Raw genomic sequence first — 14668 nt, forward strand, 5'->3', positions numbered from 1 at the left:
TGTTAACATATTATGCTATTTTAATGTTTTTGAAAGAATTTCTTTGATAGTCTCGTACTGTTTTCAAAGTTGAACTAACGTTTTGTTTTGTCTCTGCAGTTGTTGACGTTCAGAACGTTCAACTTGCGCTCTATCGTTACGATAGAGAGAGAATTTTCACGGTGTCACGTTGCAGTAAGAGTAAACCGTTTCTAGCGTTTTGTTCATTCTTTCTTAGCTTAATGGTTTTAATTCTAATAAAGGAACTTTTTATTTGGGAAATCTTTCAGTTTTTTTCCTTTAACAATAATATGTTTTAACGATATATATGATTGGGCTCTTCTCTCAGGTTCTAAGTCAAGAGAGAGAGAGAGAGAGATATAGAGACGGAGGGAGAGAGAGGAGGATAAACGTTTCGTTCAAGCGAGTAACGTTGTTATCGTTTTTGCTCTTCTCCCTAGTCTCTTTAGGGGAAGAAGGTAAACGTTTCTAGAGTTTTATTCTTGTTCTCAAGCTTTATGCGGTGAGAGATTTTAAACGTAGTTTATTTGATCTAGTGTTTAGTCTCTTTCCAGCCACTGAATTATTTATCTTTCATTAGATTTTTCTGTTACATTGTAATTCTGTTTTCGCAATTACTAACTTTTAAGGAAGGATAGAATTGCGTGTTTCAGGTACAAATCACTTAAAGTTTCGAGTTCAGTGAAATAAGTGCAAACAGAAAATCAAAAGTGATAAGTGATAAGTGCAAAGTGTTACAGTGTTGCGTTCGAGGGTTCGTCTGTTCGTGCCAGTTGTTCGCCTAGTCTGGGACCTCTTACAAGCTCCCAAGCCCAGGGGAGAAGTAATGTCGAAGGACTTATGGGTTCAGCAGGCCTTGATCGACGAACAGACTTTTTTCCCTCTGTGGTTTCGGGTGTATCTACACACGTTGCCGACGTGATCACCCCACCCACACAAAGACGAGAGAGCCCTTTTATTCCTCGTCTGCGGAAGAGGTTTCTCGCAGAAACCATGGACCAAATCTTGCAGCTTTTAGTGCAAGTCGGTCCCTTCCGCGCAAGTCCAACTCCTAGGTGTAGCCATTAGCCCTGGGTCAGTTCGGACTTGCTGCAGTACGACAACTGCACACCTCCCAGAGAGGCAAGGTGGTATCGCAACAGGCAGTAGCTCCGTCTGTTGCCGCACCAGCTGTTTTAGACCCTCAGTCTCAACGGACAGTAGCTCCGTTTGTTGTTGTCTTTCTTAAACTCTAGTGGTCTATACTGCAGACAATGTAGTCTCAGCTTGCGGTGTTGATGCAGGAGTTTCAGGCAGAGAAGGTTAATACACCTCCTCCTGCGAACGCTCCTCCCCCTCTGCGCAGTACAATCTGCCAGACGTATGAGGTTGAGGTTCCTCTAGCTACCTCCATGCGTGAGCTGCCGCGTTGGGAGTTGCCAGATACCAGCGCTGTGCAGCAACCTCCACTTTCCTTGAGGCTGGAGCCTCTTACCACGCAGCAACCTCCTCAACAATGGGGGCAGGAGCCTTATGCCTTACAACCTCCTCTTCCCTTGAGACAAGAGTTTCTTGCAGTAAGACCATCCTCGAGGCAGCAACCTCTTGAGGTACGACAACCTCTACCATCCTTGAGGCAGCCACCTCAGCTCTCGCAGCTGCAACCTCAACTCTCGAGGCAAGCACCTCAAGAACCTCAACTCGTGAGACAGGAGCCGCGTTCTGCGCAGCCGCCACCTCAACTCTCGCAGCTCACACCTCAAGAACCTCAACTCGTGAGTCAAGAGCCTCTCTCTGCGCAGCCACCTCAACCCTTGAGGCAAGCGCAACTCTTGAGGCAGGAACCTCATGCTATGAGTCAGCCACCTCAACGCATGCATCTGCCACTTTCTCCTCAGCTTGAGCCTCTTCCCATTCAACTTTGAAATAACAAATGACAATAATAACACCTCATTACTTTCATAACTTGCATTTGTAAAACATATATATGTATTCCTTGCAATATATTTTTAACAAAATCGCAAAAATATGGCAAAAATATCTTCAAAATAAAAATGAATCATGAGTTATGAATGTAATGTAAATATTATGTTGATATTAAAACCCCATGCAAGCATGCATGAAGTAATGCAGTGTTGCCAACAGGGCGAGTTTCCCTTTCCTGAGGTGAAGTAGATTATAGTACGTATATTTAGTGCAGCTTAATTCTACGATTATCATGCCGGCTATCAAATTCATCAACAAAACAGTCTAAATCAATTCCCTCGGCACGTGCACTTTCAATGGACAGTAATGCGATATTACTCAATCTAGCACTGGTCATGGAATTTCTGAGAAATGTTACACGCCATGCAACATGCTCTGCTTACCTTACAGCATGCTCTACATACAGCATGCTCTGCATACAGCATGCTCTGCATACAGCATGCTCTGCATACCTTACAGCATGCTTCTCAGTCACACATCTTTGGTTGTTGCCAACTCACTAGACTGTCAAGCAGTTTCATAACGTTGCCTTCTAGTCTGCTGCTTTTGCACCAGTGAAACCCTCACTGAGAGAACTTAGCTTTTCTCGGATATGGTCCCTGTAGATGAGAAAGTGCTTTTCTCCCTCCTTCTGATATTCCCTTGAGGACTCTGTCTTTTGGAGAGGAGCCTTTAGCTGCGTAGCCTCCTATGGACTTTTATTTAAGCATAACATGCTTCCAGGGAAGGTAATGGTTCCATTTCAGTCGCTAACCCCGTCTGTTACCACACCTGCTCCCATAGACCTTGAGCTGTGTTGCAAGACATGCAGTCCAAGCTTAGTCCTTGTTAGAGGATTTTTTGTTTACGGAGTCAGTGTGTCACTGGGAAGACGTTCAACAACCAGCAGAAGTGACTTGTTGTGACGCAGTGCGGCAACCTCAGCAACCCGATAAGGAGTTGTCTGTACGACCCAGACAGTCTAGACAGCTTCGGGTTGTCACTGTACTTCCTCGCTTCCCCATGGTTGACAGTTCACAGACTGTGCAGCAGTACCATGATCTTGTCTCCGGCTCCGTCAGACGACTGGCTTTTAAGAGCTCCCACAAGTCGTCGCTGTCTGGAGATTCTCAGATGGACTATGGATCTGACCAAGGAACTGGGCCTCCTGGTCAATTTTGAGGAGTCCCAGCTCGTCCCATCCCAGACCATTGTCTACCTGGGTATGGATCTTCAGAGTCGAGCTTTTCGGGCTTTTCCGTCGGCCCCAAGGATCTTCCAAGCCCTAGAATGCATCCAGAGCATGCTGAGAAGGAACCGATGCTCAGTCAGGTAGTGGATGAGTCTAACAGGGACACTTTCTTCGCTGGCCCTGTTCATCGTGTTAGGGAGACTCCACCTCCGCCCCCTTCAGTATCATCTAGCTGCTCACTGGATAAAGGACATGACGCTAGAGACGGTCTCAGTTCCTGTTTCCGAAGAGAGGAGGTCTTCTCTCGCGTGGTGTAAGAACAGCTTTCTTCTCAAGGAAGTCTACCTTTGGCTGTTCAGAAACCCGACCGCCTTCTCCTCTCGGACGCATCAGACACGGGCTGGGGTGCGACTTTGGACGGACAGGAATGCTCGGGAACATGGAATCAGGAGCAAAGGACACTTCACATCAATTGCAAGGAGTTGTTGGCGGTTCTTCTGGCCTTGATAAACTTCAAGTCCCTCCAGCTTAACAAGGTGGTGGAGGTGGACTCTGACAACACCACAGCCCTGGCTTACATCTCCAAGCAGGGAGGGACTCTTTCGTGGAAGTTGTTCTAGATCGCAAGGGACCTCCTCATCTGGTCAAAAGATCGAAAGCTCACGCTGGTAACGAGGTTCATTCAGGGCGGTATGAATGTCATGGCAGATCGCCTCAGCCGGAAGGGTCAGGTCATCCCCACAGAGTGGACCCTTCACAAGAATGTTTGCAGCAGACTTTGGGCCCTGTGGGGTCAGCCAACCATAGATCTGTTCGCTACCTCGATAACCTAGAGACTCCTGTTGTATTGTTCTCCGATTCCAGACCCAGCAGCAGTTCACGTGGATGCTTTTCTGCTGGATTGGTCCCATCTCGACCTGTATGCATTCCCGCCGTTCAAGATTGTCAACAGGGTACTTCAGAAGTTCTCCTCTCGCAAAGGGACACGGCTGACGTTGGTTGGCTCCGCTCTGGCCCGCGAGAGAATGGTTCATAGAGGTACTGCAATGGCTGGTCGACATTCCCAGGACTCTTCCTCTAGGAGTGAACCTTCTACGTCAACCTCACGTAAAGAAGGTACACCCAAACCTCCACGCTCTTCGTCTGACTGCCTTCAGACTTTCGAAAGACTCTCAAGAGCTAGGGGCTTTTCGAAGGAGGCAGCCAGAGCGATTGCCAGAGCAAGGAGAACATCCACTCTCAGAGTCTATCAGTCTCAAGGGGAAGTCTTCCGAAGCTGGTACAAGACCAATGCAGTTTCCTCAACCAGTACCACTGTAACCCAGATTGCTGACTTCCTGTTACATCTAAGGAAAGTAAGATCCCTTTCAGCTCCTACGATCAAGGGTTACAGAAGTATGTTGGCAGCGGTTTTCCGCCACAGAGGCTTGGATCTTTCCACCAACAAAGATCTACAGGACCTCCCTAGGTCTTTGAAGACCTCAAAGGAACGTCGGTTGTCCACTCCAGGCTGGAATCTAGACGTGGTCCTAAGGTTCCTTATGTCATCAAGATTTGAACCTCTCCAATCAGCCTCTTTTTAGGACCTCACATTAAAAACTCTTTTCCTCGTGTGCTTGACAACAGCTAAAAGAGTAAGTGAGATCCACGCCTTCAATAGGATCATAGTTTTCACATCTGAAACGGCTACATGTTCCTTGCAGCTCGGTTTTTGCTAAACGAGCTTCCTTCACGTCCTTGGCCTAAGTCGTTCGAGATCCCAAGCCTGTCCAACTTGGTGGGGAATGAACTGGAGAGAGTACTTTGCCCAGTTAGAGCTCTTAGGTACTATCTAAAAAGGTCTTAACCTTTACGAGGACAATCAGAAGCCTTATGGTGTGCTATCAAGAAGCCTTCTTTTCCAAGGTCTAAGAACTCAGTTTCTTACTATTCAGGCTTCTGATTAGGGAAGCACATTCTCATCTGAAGGAAGAAGACCTTGCTTTGCTGAAGGTAAGGACACATGAAGTGAGAGCTGTGGCTACTTCAGTGGCCTTCAAACAGAACCGTTCTCTGCAGAGTGTTATGGATGCAACCTATTGGAGAAGCAAGTCAGTGTTCGCATCATTCTATCTCAAAGATGTCCAGTCTCTTTACGAGTACTGCTACACCCTGGGACCATTCGTAGCAACGAATGCAGTAGTAGGCGGGGGCTCAGCCACTACATTCCCATAATCCCATAACCTTTTAACCTTTCTCTTGAATACTTTTTATGGGTTGTACGGTCGGCTAAGAAGCCTTCCACATCCTTGTTGATTTGGCGGGTGGTCAATTCTTTCTTGAGAAGCGCCGAGGTTAAAGGTTGTGATGAGGTCCTTTAGTATGGGTTGCAGCCCTTGATACTTCAGCACCTTAGAGTTGTTCAGCCTCCTAAGAGGAACGCTGCGCTCAGTAAGGAAGACGAACTTATTTAAGGCAGAGTAATGGCTCAAGTCGACTTCCTTACCAGGTACTTATAATTTCATTGTTATTTTGAATAACTGATAATATGAAATACGGGATACTTAGCTTCTTGATATACATGTACACTGGTTTTCACCCACCTCCCTGGGTGTGAATCAGCTACATGATTATCGGGTAAGATTAATATTGAAAAATGTTATTTTCATTAGTAAAATAAATTTTTGAATATACTTACCCGATAATCATGATTTAATTGACCCACCCTTCCTCCCCATAGAACCAGTGGACCGAGGAAAAATTGAGGTGGTGTCAACAAGAAGTACTGCAGTACCTGGCCACAGGTGGCGCTTGTGAGTACACCCCCCTCTTGTATAGCGATCGCTGGCGTATCCCTTCCGTAGAATTCTGTCGGGCAACGGAGTTGACAGCTACATGATTATCGGGTAAGTATATTCAAAAATCTATTTTACTAATGAAAATAACATTTTATTTTTTTACAGTTACCGATCTAGTTCGTTTCTGTAATATGGCAACGGTGTGAGCTGTCTTGTTGAGTCCTGGGGATTCGGCTGTTGCTGCCTCCCCCCTTGTATTTTCGTCAGGGGCGTGTCTCCTTCTACTGGAAGTACTCCCGTGACGACGGACAGCTCTCCAGTTCATTTTAGAACTCTCAGGAGGCTTGCCTCCTTGGGCGGGTAACTTTCCTTCCGAGGGAAGTTTTTCCTGTCCAGGCTTGAGTTTTTCCCCTTTTGGGGGGTTCTTCTCTTGCCTTTTTTTCGTGCGACTATGCTCTTGGTGCTGAGCGGTCACACCTGCAGTTTCGCCCAAGGGGCTGGGCAACTGCAGGAGCTCCTCTTCGGAGGATTGCTCCTTTTAGGTCACTGGCTGACCAGTCTCTTCTACGAAGGGTTTCTCTTTCGTTCGCGAGAGAGTACACTCATAGAGACTCCTCTTCGGAGGTTTCTTCTGTTGCTGTTTTTGTTGGCCTCCCTCGCCGTAAGGCCCACCGTCCGCCTCGTCGTAAGGGCCTCTCATCTCCCTATAAGGGTGCTTGAGGTGCCTTTTTGAATCTCCGTTTGCAGCCTACAACTCCTTTTTCTCGATCTTCCACCTTGGTGCAGATGGACAGCAGTCTGATCTCGTCTTCCGACGGGCAACGGTCTTCCCGACGGACAACGGTCTTCCCGACGGACAGCGGTCTTCCGACGGACATCAGTCTCCCGGCGGACAACGATACCTTCGGGGCAAAGGGTTGCCTCCCACGGGGGTTCTTCCCTTGCGTGTCAGGGTTTCCCTGCGCGCCCTTCTGCTGTGTTCTCTCCTGCTCCTGCTCAGTGTTAGCGCACAGGCGCTCTTCTGCTCATCAGCGCTCTCCTGTTCGTCAGCGCTTTCATGATGATCATCCCTGCTGTTCCTGTTGGTTCCTGTTACGCGCCCTGTGCGCCCACGTTCGCCCTCGCGATCTAGAACTTCGGTTCAGGTCGGGGTCAAGGACTCTTCTTCTATGCGTAGGCTTCCACGCGTAGCCTTCTGCTCATCAGCGATCATCAGCTCACCAGCGATCATCAGCTCGCCAGCGATCACCTGTCTCTCGGCGATCTCCGGATCGCCCGCGTGTGTTACAGCCGGCACGCCAACGTTCTCCAACACTTCTGAAGGAACATGGTTCGCCAGCTACTAGCTCACCTGCGCATGCTGATCGCCATCGCGCGACCCTCAACTGCGGATGCTGATCGCCATCGTGCGACCCTCAACTGCGGATGCTGATCGCCATCGCGCGACCCTCAACTGCGGATGCTGATCGCCACCGCGCGACCCTCAACTGCGGATGCTGATCGCCATCGCGCGACCCTCAACTGCGGATGCTGATCGCCACCGCGCGACCCTCAACTGCGGATGCTGATCGCCACCGCGCGACCCTCAACTGCGGATGCTGATCGCCACCGCGCGACCCTCAACTGCGGATGCTGATCGCCACCGCGCGACCCTCAACTGCGGATGCTGATCGCCATCGCGCGACCCTCAACTGCGGATGCTGATCGCCATCGTGCGACCCTCAACTGCGGATGCTGATCGCCATCGCGCGACCCTCAACTGCGGATGCTGATCGCCATCGCGCCACCCTCAACTGCGGATGCTGATCGCCATCGCGCCACCCTCAACTGCGGATGCTGATCGCCATCGCGCGACCGCACACCTGAGGATGCTGATCACCATCGCGCGACCCTGCGCATGCTGATCACCATCGCGCTATCGTCTACCCTGCGGATGCTGCTCGCCATCGCGCGACCCTCAACTGCGGATGCTGCTCGCCATCGCGCGATCGCCCACCTGCAGATGCTGCTCGCCATCGCGCGACCGCCCACCTGCGCATGCTGATCGCCATCGCGCGACCCTGGCATGCTGATCACCATCGCGCGACCCTGCGCATACTGATCACCATCGCGTGACCCTGCGCATGCTGATCACCATCGCGCGATCGCCCTCCTGCACATGCTGCTCGCGATCGCTCACCTTCGCATACTGCTCGCCAACGCACGATCGCTCACCTGCGCATGCTGCTCGACCATCGCGTCGGCATAACACAACGCGCCATCGCCAACCTGCGCGTTAGCGCTCACCAGCTCACCACCGATCGCTTGTTGATCCATATCGCCAGCGGTCTTCCTCGCCCACGCGGCAGCGCGTTTCCTCGCCATCGCGCTAACGCTTGCGTTCGCCGCCTCGGACTCGCGCTCATCCACCTGCCCACCCTCACGACCGCTCGCCTGCGCGCCCGCGCGACCGCTCGCCCGCGCGACCGCTCGCCCGCGCGACCGCTCGCCCGCGCGACCGCTCGCCCGCGCGACCGCTCGCCTGCGATACTGCTTGCCTGCGCTACCACTTGCCTGCGCGACCGCTTGCCTGTGCGCCCGCGCGACCATTCGCCTGCGCGCCCACACGCCCACGTGCCTGCACGTCTACGCTCATGCGCGTCCGCGCCCTTGCTCTCCAATGTTCGCCCACGCGCGAACCAATGGTTTTCCATCGCGCGGACGGATGGTGTTCCGTCGCACGAACCTACAGTGTTTCTTCACACAAACGTCGGCTTATTTCTTGCAGTATCCATTGCTCGTCTATGGGTTATCGCTCGCCGACCACCAGTTCTCGCCCTTCCTACCACGCTCGCCCTCCTTCTGCGCTCCTTCGCTCACCTTCGTTTGCGTTACCACGCATGGGCGCTTCCACGTTCGCCCACGCGAAAATCTTTGAATTACCGTCGCGCGAGCTCCAGGGCGATTGCGACCACGATTCCCAATGGGGTTTTCGCAGCATGGCCAGCCTGGCGAGTTCTTCTGGAGCGTATTTCCAGAACACGGCCTCACCCCGTAAACGCAGAGCATGGCACTTGCAAGAATAGGAGAAACTTAAGGGAGATCTGAGCAACACTCCTCTTTCCTGAACCTGGGTTAGCCCTTCCCCGTCATTCCCTGGAAGGATTTTTGGCGGGGGGGGGCTTCCGTTCGAGATTTCTCCATCGGACAAGGGGTGACTGCTTACCCCTTCCTCTGGGAGCTTACCAGGTTCTTTCCCTCCTCGGTTACGGCCCGAGGTTTCGTTCAAGGAAGCTACAGGAAGATCATGGGTACTTTCCTCCTCTCGAGCTCAGGCACCTTGGCCTTTCGTCGTTAAGTATCTAACTTGCGGACAAGCTCGATGTTGTACCATCTGTACGCGCTGACTGAGGGCTTCCTTCGGGTGTCTCATCTGTGGAGGTCGACGACCTCAGACACCCTTCCATCCTTGAGAAGAGTTTGTTTGTGCCCAAGGACAGAGACTTAGACAGCGGCTGTGCGGAGGAAATCGACTTCAGTTTTCACTCCTCCAAGGCGCTTTCTTCCAGACTCTGCAGGGCTCCAGCGCCCTTTTCTTTCAACCACGTCGGCCAAAGTTATCGGCTACGACAACTGGGACAAGGAGTCCAATTGCAGTTTCCTCCTGTCAGGAACAGATGGCACGAGAGACTCCCCCGAGGGGGGCATAGTCCTAAAAGGAGTTCACGAACTCTAGGATTGCAGGTTTTTCGCTGGGAGGATGCTTAAGGTTACTCATCCGAATGACAGCTTCCCGATGCCCATTCCCGCACAATCTCTGGGATCAGCCAAGGATATCGCGCCTGCCGTCTCTGTCAGCAAATTCAGTGTCTCTGAACCTCTATGCCATAGCGTCAGCAGAGTTGCCCGGTTGGGCAGAATGATCCATACCTTAGGCGAAGGTCTTCCTTAGGATCATCGACGGCTTCCCCCCCTCCCCCCCGGCCTCCTCAGTCGATCCTTTCTTGTAAGGAAGGATCTGAGAGGGGATGTCCATAGTCGACCTCTCAGCCCTGATCAAGTTTGTCGAACAAACTTCGGCCAGCGTAGACCAGCAGAATCGATCAGACTGGTAACGAGGCGACAGGACTCCTTAAACCCTGGATCGGAAGGACGGGTACTTTCAGTTTCCATTCCATCCATCTTCCAGGGTGCTCGCCGAATTCAGCCTAGACTGCAGGTATTCCTGCTTATGATGCAGTGTGGCTATCCCGCCGTGGCATAGCAGGTTTGTTTCCCCAGAGAACTCTCCCTGCCTTCCTCTTGGCCGCTCAGGTGCAGGCTTCCGCCTCCTCTGCTGTTTGGAGGGCTGGTCAACTCCGGTAGGCTCAGGTTCGACCTTCTTCAGCGCCGGGACAAGCTTCCGGATGCTTACCATGAGTGTGGGCTCATGGTATTTTGCTTGGAGCCTTCTCTTCCTCTGCCTCAACATCTGGAGTATCTGGCCATGATATTGAGTCAACGGCCTTACCACGTTGGAAACCCCGCTTCTCGTCCATTCAGCGAGGTTAAGCAACGTCGGTACTTGGATGGGTGACCACCTGGGGACGCCAGATTCTGTTACCACATCCTCCGAGCCTTCCTTTCGGTTGACTGTGGCAAGACTGAGGAGAGTCGCAGTACCTGTTCTCAGTCAAGCAGAGCTTTCAGCCCTACCTTGGAACGTTTCCTAGTTCTCCTTTCCTCATTGACCCGTCTATAGTCCGAACGGTCGCCTCAGGATAAGTTCCATGTGGGGCGATCCAAGTTCCGGTGGCTTCAGGCAATGTTTAACCGGACTTCCTGGCCCCTATGGGACCAGCGGAACTATTAGACCTGCAATGGGTGTTGACCTATGGAGCCTCTTGATGGTAGTGGATATTCTCGTCCTTTCCCCACATTCTTGATGCTGTTCTCGGACTCGTCAAAGGAAAGGGGGGGGCATGTTCCGGTCCAGGCTTATGGTCAAGACCTGAAGGATAACTCTCCATCATTCAGGCAGGCTTAGGGGCCTTAGTCTGGCCCCTCTATAGATCCTACAGCTCCTGCCGAGTCCCCCCGTGCGCGTCGACTTCATGATTCTGGCGTATTCTAACCAGCAGGGGACGCATTTTCACACCTTCACATCTTGCAGTAGAAATACCGGGATGATTGAGATTCTCTCAATACCACCATCGGCTCTCTCATTCCAGGCAGGGGAATGTTCTCTCAGACTATCCGAGCAGAGCCTCGTACAGAGAGTGTACCTGGGGGTCTTTGACCTTGGGTAACCAGCAAGTACTGGTCTGGGGGACCTGATTGCGACAGCTTGGAACCTCAAGCTTCCGCTATTCTTCCCCCCAGTCTCAGACCCCGAGACTCTGGCAAGATGCATTCCGGTGATGGTGGGACAACTGCGACGCCTGCGTCTTCCCTCCTTTTTGTCTGTGGACAATGGGTCTCGACAAGACCAGGTTGTCTGTCAACCTTTCAATGGGAGAGCTCCACTGGGACTATGCGCAGAACGGTTTCTGGACCCTCTGCTTCCCCTGACAGAACTCCCGGGAGAGCTTCTCCCACGGCGCAGACTACTCAAACAACCACACTGCGACATCTCTCCCGAACCGGGGCGTCGCTTCGGCTTCATGCCTGGAGACACTACGCCTCCTCCTCAAGAAGAGACAACCCGCTACAGTCGCGGTACGGAGGTCGCGTCATCTGCGATAGTCATCCGCAGGGGTCTTCCAGGAAAAGTGAAGAGTCTTCGGTGGTTGGTGCCGTGGGAGATATACCTCTTCCCTTGAGGCCTCTTCTCCAGCAATAACGGTCTTATTGCCTTTCGGCGGGAGGAAACTCCTTTCAGCTCTCGGCAATTAAGCCTGTCGCTCAGCCTTTCCCTGACCTTCAGGCTTAAAGGAATAACTTTTTCCTGCCCGCTGGATCTATCCTCGCTCATGCGAAGCTACGATCGTCCCTGCCCTAGTCGGAGGAAGACCTCCAACTTGGAGCATGGCTCGGACTTTTAGTCCTTTAAGAGATCTTCTCAAGACCCTTTACGACAGGCCTCGGATTGTATTCCGCCTTGGGTCTCCTGCTCACTCAGGCCACGGCCAGTGTGTAAACAATCTTCTTGGTCTCTTACGACTCCCCCCTTTCTAAGGAAGAGGGGAAGGCAACATTCAGGCTCGCTCCTGAGTTGTTGGCTAGACTCAGAATCTGGGGGTCCCGGCCCTTCGGTCCGATTCATTCAAGATTTCGAGTCTCCATTCTGTATCTGATGTCCCAAGACCTTCTCTTTCTTGCCAGTAAAGGAATCGAGAGGTTAGCGCTGGGAACAGCTGCAGTTTGTCCTCAGCCGATTTGGGAGCACAAGGAGGACATGGGGGAGAGTCACCAGTATACCTCGTCAGCCCGGACTCAAGGACATTCATCTCGACCTGCCTCCAGACCCTCCCCCGTCACGTCGCCCTACAGCACGATGTTGGATACATCGCAACGTCCCTCGCCTTCAAGTAATACTACTCTGAGACGCAGGTGCTACAAGCTGGAGTCTGGAAGCGTCTAATGACCTTCGCAGCCCGCTTCCTGCAGGGCGTGACCCACAGGAGTCTCGATACGTTTTTTATCGCTCTGTGGTGGCTACACAACAGCTGGTCTAACCTCAGGCTCCTTTTTGGACAGGTAGCAGAAGGTTGAGGGCATTGTTATCAGGTTTTAGTCTGCATGAACGAAAGAAGTATGTCTGGCCCTTACTTCTTTCTTCATCATCCCCTCTACGGGGAAGCAGCATCCTGGTCTCTGCATAGCTGACCTCGAACCTCTGCAGGTAAACCATGCTTCCTTGTGTTCCGAGTATTGAGTCGATACTGTCGCGTCCCCCATACCCTGACGAGGTGGTATTGGGAACGTCCTAACCCAGAGTTCCTTCTGGAACTCCAGGTCAACTGCCTAGGACGGGTCACACTTCTTCCTTCACACACAAGCTTACGTAGGCCACATGGTTCCTTGCGGAGCAAGGAACTTGTGAGGTGCAGGGACTCCTTTTCTCGAGTGCGACTCACTCGGATTCTGAGTCCCCGGGTAAAACCAAAGCCAGTATGGCTGGGGACTTTCCACCCTACCTAAGGGGTAAGTTACCCTCTGTAAATAGCGTGGTTTGTATTTCGGTTACGGAACAAATGACAAATTCGAAGATAATTTGTATTTTTCCTAACCATACAAACCTTAGCTATTTACACATATTTGCCCGCCAGCCCTGTCCCCCAAGACAAGTCCTACCTCTAAGTGAAAGTGAGCATTCATCTGTGTGTGAGGGGGGGGGGAGGGGTAGCTAGCTACCACTCCCCTACCCCCCGCTAACTAGCGCGGGGGGGTAATACACCCTCGTTAAATTCTAATGGCTCGCCATTTCAGCTGCGCTAAAAGGTAACCCCCCTCTGTAAATAGCTAAGGTTTGTATGGTTATGAAAAATACAAATTATCTTCGAATTTGTCATTTTTGGCATCGATATCGTTCAGATTGAATTCTAAGGAAATTGCTGAAGACACGATCACGGAGATGATACTCTGCGAGAAGGCCAGTGCCATTTACTGTGATCTTGTTAGTGCTCGGGCCGAAGACGACGCAGGTGAAAGGACACCAAAGTAGGCACCGCCAGAGTTATTATTATTATTATTATTATTATTATTATTATTTGTTAAGCTACAACCCTAGTTGGAAAAGCAGGATGATATAACCAGGGGCTGCAACAGGGAAAATAGCCCATTGAGGAAAGGAAACATGGAAATAAATAAACTACAAGCGCGTGTTTAACGATTGAAATAATATATTTTAAGAATAGTGACAACATTAGAATTAATATTTCATATATAAACTATAAAAACTTAAAAAACAAAAGAAGAGAAAATAAGATAGAATAGTGTGTCTGAGTGTACCCTCAAGTAAGGGAACCCTTAATCCAAGACAGTGGAAGACCATGATACTGTGGCTATGGCACTACCCAATACAGTACTAGAGAACAATGGTTTGATTTTGGAGTGTCCTTCTCCTAGAAGAGCTGCTTACCATAGCTGAAGAGTCTCTTCCACCCTTACCAAGAGGAAAGTAGCCACTGAAGAATTACAGTACAGTAGTTAACCCCTTGTGTGAAGAAGAATTGTTTGGTAATTTTAGTGTTGTCAGGTGTATGAGGACAGAGGAGAATCTGTAAAGAATAGGCCAGACTATTTGATGTATGTGTGGCAAAGGGATAATGATCCGTAACGAGAGAGCAGGATCCAATGTACTACTGTCTGTCCAGTCAAAGGACCCAATAACTCTCTAGGGGTAGTATCTTAGTGGGTGACTGGTACCCTGGCCAACTTACTACCTTGAAGGTTTTATGGGGTTGGTTTTTAAAATTAAAGAGATAAGATAATCTGGCATTCATTAGGTTATGTGGCATGGGAAGGCTACCAGATTGGACACAATATCCGCCGAAGCCTTTGTTAAGACATTTGATGAGTTGACTCTCCAGGAAGGCTACAGTCCCCAGAAAATCTTCAACTATAACAAAACTGGGCATTTTTGTAAGAAAGTGCCTCATAGGATGTACATCATGACGTAAGAGAAGAAACTACCCAGGTATAAGCCTATGAAGGACAGCATTGCTCTTGCACTGTGCAAATGCCAGTGGGGATTGTAAGGTTAAGCCTTACTGGTGTATTAGTCGAAGACTCCTTGAGTCTTCAAGTCTCGCAAAATGCTAAAGGAGAACCTTCCAGGGATGTGGAAGGCCTG

General features: G+C 50.8%; 1 protein-coding gene across 3 annotated transcripts in view; it reads left to right on the forward strand.

Annotated features, from left to right (window-relative positions):
- LOC137653734 (N-methyl-L-tryptophan oxidase-like) overlaps positions 1 to 14668 on the forward strand; it is a 334229-nt gene that overhangs the window by 259485 nt on the left and 60076 nt on the right. The gene's annotated exons all lie outside the window — the stretch shown is intronic.

This window comes from Palaemon carinicauda, chromosome 1 (genome assembly GCF_036898095.1).
Source record: "Palaemon carinicauda isolate YSFRI2023 chromosome 1, ASM3689809v2, whole genome shotgun sequence".
NCBI classification, from domain to species: domain Eukaryota; kingdom Metazoa; phylum Arthropoda; class Malacostraca; order Decapoda; family Palaemonidae; genus Palaemon; species Palaemon carinicauda.